We start from the raw sequence: 5000 nt of genomic DNA on the forward strand, positions 1-5000 counted from the left end.
TGCTCGCGGCCGGCACCCGCGGGTACCCGGACCGAGGCCGGCACCGGCGCCTCGCGTGCGATAGGACACCTGAGAGCTCGCGGGGCCACGCGGCCGTCACACAGCCCGGTTCGGTAAAGAAGCCCGAGGAACCCCTTCGCTCGGGGCAGCAGGACAACACCTCGCATGCGACGGGAAGCGAAGTGGAAAGGAGACCGCCCGGCCTGAACACCGGACACCGCCGTGGCTCCCTGTTACGGGGAGCACGGAAGAGCCGGCCCGCCGGGGGCCCTCTCCGACGCGACCCGAAAGGCCTCATCGATCAGGAAGGGAAAGGGGAGAGGAGAGACGGAAAGGAAGCACGGGCCCCACGGCCACGGTCCTGGGACAGCGACGGCCGCGCGCGCTCGCCGCCGCCCCGGGCGGGGCGGGCGGCAGAACGCGGGGCTCTGCGTGCGAGCGAGAGGGCAGCGTCTGCGGAGAGCCGCAACGGCGGCCTGGTCACCGGCAGAGCCGGCCCGCCGTGAAGCGTCTCCGACGCGCCCTGGGTGCCACCTCGATCGGGAGAGGAAGCGCGGGCCCCACGGCCACGGTCCTGGGACAGCGACGGCCGCGCGCGCTCGCCGCCGCCCCGGGCGGGGCGGGCGGCGGAACGCGGGGCTCTGCGTGCGAGCGAGGGGGCAGCGTCTCCGGAGAGCCGCAACGGCGGCCTGGTCACCGGCAGAGCCGGCCCGCCGTGAAGCGTCTCCGACGCGCCCAGGAACACCTCTGCAGGCGCTGCCTGCGGGTCTGGGTCGACTGAAGGGGGGGAGCGGGAGGTGCCGCCGGCCACCCGCTCCGCGCATCGATTCCCTTGAGCGAGGTCGACGGGACCGAGGGAAAGCCGCGGCAGGCTCGACTCCCCCGGTCTTCCAGCGTTCGAGTGCCGGCCACCGGTACCGGTCTTTGCCCTGCGCCCCGGGGAACCGCTTACCCCGGGGGAGGAGAAGGCCGAAGAAGACTAAGAGGCACCGCGCCTCACCCGTGCCATCCCCGGGTAACGGGGGCCGGGAAAAGCCGCTCAAGGCTCGACGCCCGCGGCCACTTGCCTTCGGCTGCCGGCCGCAGGGACCGGCCGCCCTTTTCTTCCCGCTTGCGCGGGCTCCAGCTTAGGGCTGGAGAAGTTTGGAAGGGCGAGGCGCCGCCACCTCGCCCGTACGAGTGCAGACCTTCCCAGCGAGCCCTCCTGCTACCAGGACTCGCGCCAGCAAAAAAGAGGACGAGGCGCCGCCGCCCCGCCTGCACCATCACCGGGCCCTCGGGGGCCGGGGCAAGCCGCGGCCGACTCGAGACCCCCCGGCTGTCTGCATTCGGCTGCCGGTGTTTCTGCCCGCTTCGCGGGCTCCAGCTTAAGGCCGGAGAAAAAGGACAAGGCGCCGCCACCTTGCCCGTCTCCATCACACGGCCCTCGGCAGCCGGCGGCAGCCCTGGTGGGCTGGGCACTCGCGGGCACCTCTGCCCCGGAACGGTGCCAGCACCCGCCTTTGCCATCATCGGGCCCCCCGGGGCCGAGGGAGGCTCGGCTCCCCCGGCCTTCCAGCGTTCGAGTGCCGGCGACCGCCACCGGCCGCCGGTCTTTGCCCTGCCCCGCGGGGAACCGCTTCTCCCGGGGGAAACGAGGACGAGGCGCCGCCGCCTCGCCTGCACGCCGCAGTCCCGTCACCGGGCCCGCCTGACACCACCAGCTGCCCGCGGAGGGCTCGCACCGGTGAAAACGGGACGCCGCCGCCCCGCCTGCGCCGTCAGTTGGGCCCTCGGGGGGCCGGGGGGGGAAGCCGCGGCAGGCTCGGCACCCCCCGGCCGTCTGCGTTCGGCTGGCCGGGAGCCGGCCGCCGCTCTCTCCGCCCGCTTCGCGGGCTCCAGCTTAAGGCTGGCACAAAGGGACGAGGTGCCGCCAACCTCGGTCGTCCCACCAACCGGGCCCTCTGGAGCCGGGAGTAAGCCGCGGCAGGCTCGACGCCCCCCGGCCGTCTGCCTCCGGCAGTGACCTTCACCATCACTGGGCCCCGGCTGGGTGCGTTCGAGTCTTTGCCCTGCCCTGCGGGATCCGGCCTTATGCCTCGTGCCGGTCGGCAACGGCCGCCGGAGCCGGCCGCCGGCTCCGGCTCTCCGCAGCTCCCGACCCCTCGGACACGCTGGGCTGGCTTGTCGGGCAAGCGCTGGGAGATGGCCGGACCGAAGAGACTGGAAGCTGGGCCGGACCACCGAGGGAACCGCCACGACGGCCGCCGAGCACCCCACTTTGCTGGCAGAACCGCGGGCCTTGCAGCCGCTGACGAGCGCTGCTCTGGAGACGAGTCACGGCTCGCTCCTATAGTACGGACCGGCACGTCCCCGCCGCCGGCAAGCTCCAAGAGCGGCGCCTCTGCGCACCGGGGAGGCGCGCCAACCACGCCGACTTTTACGATGACGTAACTGGAGGCAGCGAAAAACAGCGACCCCTTCGGCAGCTCCGACGAAGCAGCGGGGACAACACGTCTACCCCTCGGCCCCGGCAAGGCGACCAAGTCCCGCCGGAGCCGGGTAGACTTGGCCGCCCTTATCGCCGGACGCTACGCAACCAACAACCCGCGGTCGCCGGGTACCGCAGGCGGCCCCACGGGCTCCGAAAAGGGGTAGACCTGACGGCCGCCGCCGGCCCCGGAGCCGGGTAGACCTGACGGCCGCCGCCGGCCCCGGAGCCGGGTAGACCTGACGGCCGCCGGCGGCCCCGGAGCCGGGTAGACCTGACGGCCGCCGCCGGCCCCGGAGCCGGGTAGAGCTGACGGCCGCCGCCGGCCCCGGAGCCGGGTAGACCTGACGGCCGCCGCCGGCCCCGGAGCCGGGTAGACCTGACGGCCGCCGCCGGCCCCGGAGCCGGGTAGACCTGACGGCCGCCGCCGGCCCCGGAGCCGGGTAGACCTGACGGCCGCCGGCGGCCCCGGAGCCAGGTAGACCTGACGGCCGCCGCCGGCCCCGGAGCCGGGTAGACCTGACGGCCGCCGCCGGCCCCGGAGCCGGGTAGACCTGACGGCCGCCGCCGGCCCCGGAGCCGGGTAGACCTGACGGCCGCCGCCGAGCCCGGAGCCGGGTAGACCTGACGGCCGCCGCCGGGCCCGGAGCCGGGTAGACCTGACGGCCGCCGCCGGCCCCGGAGCCGGGTAGACCTGACGGCCGCCGCCGGGCCCGGAGCCGGGTAGACCTGACGGCCGCCGCCGGCCCCGGAGCCGGGTAGACCTGACGGCCGCCGCCGGCCCCGGAGCCGGGTAGACCTGACGGCCGCCGCCGGCCCCGGAGCCGGGTAGACCTGACGGCCGCCGCCGGCCCCGGAGCCGGGTAGACCTGACGGCCGCCGCCGGCCCCGGAGCCGGGTAGACCTGACGGCCGCCGCCGGCCCCGGAGCCGGGTAGACCTGACGGCCGCCGCCGGCCCCGGAGCCGGGTAGACCTGACGGCCGCCGCCGGCCCCGGAGCCGGGTAGACCTGACGGCCGCCGGCGGCCCCGGAGCCGGGTAGACCTGACGGCCGCCGGCGGCCCCGGAGCCGGGTAGACCTGACGGCCGCCGGCGGCCCCGGAGCCGGGTAGAGCTGACGGCCGCCGCCGGCCCCGGAGCCGGGTAGACCTGACGGCCGCCGCCGGCCCCGGAGCCGGGTAGACCTGACGGCCGCCGCCGGCCCCGGAGCCGGGTAGACCTGACGGCCGCCGGCGGCCCCGGAGCCGGGTAGACCTGACGGCCGCCGGCGGCCCCGGAGCCGGGTAGACCTGACGGCCGCCGCCGGCCCCGGAGCCGGGTAGACCTGACGGCCGCCGCCGGCCCCGGAGCCGGGTAGACCTGACGGCCGCCGCCGGCCCCGGAGCCGGGTAGACCTGACGGCCGCCGCCGGCCCCGGAGCCGGGTAGACCTGACGGCCGCCGCCGGCCCCGGAGCCGGGTAGACCTGACGGCCGCCGCCGGCCCCGGAGCCGGGTAGACCTGACGGCCGCCGCCGGCCCCGGAGCCGGGTAGACCTGACGGCCGCCGCCGGCCCCGGAGCCGGGTAGACCTGACGGCCGCCGCCGGCCCCGGAGCCGGGTAGACCTGACGGCCGCCGCCGGCCCCGGAGCCGGGTAGACCTGACGGCCGCCGCCGGCCCCGGAGCCGGGTAGACCTGACGGCCGCCGCCGGCCCCGGAGCCGGGTAGACCTGACGGCCGCCGGCGGCCCCGGAGCCGGGTAGACCTGACGGCCGCCGCCGGGCCCGGAGCCGGGTAGACCTGACGGCCGCCGCCGGCCCCGGAGCCGGGTAGACCTGACGGCCGCCGGCGGCCCCGGAGCCGGGTAGACCTGACGGCCGCCGGCGGCCCCGGAGCCGGGTAGACCTGACGGCCGCCGGCGGCCCCGGAGCCGGGTAGACCTGACGGCCGCCGGCGGCCCCGGAGCCGGGTAGACCTGACGGCCGCCGGCGGCCCCGGAGCCGGGTAGACCTGACGGCCCCTCCGTGCTCCGGGTCCGGCTGGACCGGGCTGCCGCCGTCTCCCGTCCGGGGGGTGTGTGGGGAGGTGGGGAACCGGGGGGGTGATTCGAGATTTAAGCGGGTCTGATACAAGGGCCACCCTGTCCCCGTCTTCCTGCCCGCGGTGGGCGATGGGGAGTGGGGGCATGCGTGCGTGTGCGTGCGTGTGGGCGTAATTCCCCCACCCCCCGCCCGTTTCTGGGATTTAAAGGGCTTTTAATGCAGGAGAGCGAGCACTGCGTCACACAAGAGTTATTGTCCGTATCGGTTTCCGTAGGGAAAAAGAAATCAATCAAATTCTGGTAAAATTAATTTTCTTTTAGCACGGCTAGGTGGACGATACCCCCGGAAAAATAAAACGGGGCCGATTGGAGAATCTCGATAACGCTCGACCTGCTTTGTTAAGACGCGTGTACAAATACTCCTCAATCCCCTGCGCACCAAGAACTGACCCCGGGTAAATTAAGGTCAAGGTCAAGTGACTAGCGATTCGGTGACCGACGTTTCTATCC

The sequence above is a fragment of the Calonectris borealis genome, unplaced genomic scaffold (genome assembly GCF_964195595.1).
Source record: "Calonectris borealis unplaced genomic scaffold, bCalBor7.hap1.2 HAP1_SCAFFOLD_114, whole genome shotgun sequence".
In the NCBI taxonomy this organism is placed as follows: Eukaryota; Metazoa; Chordata; class Aves; order Procellariiformes; family Procellariidae; genus Calonectris; species Calonectris borealis.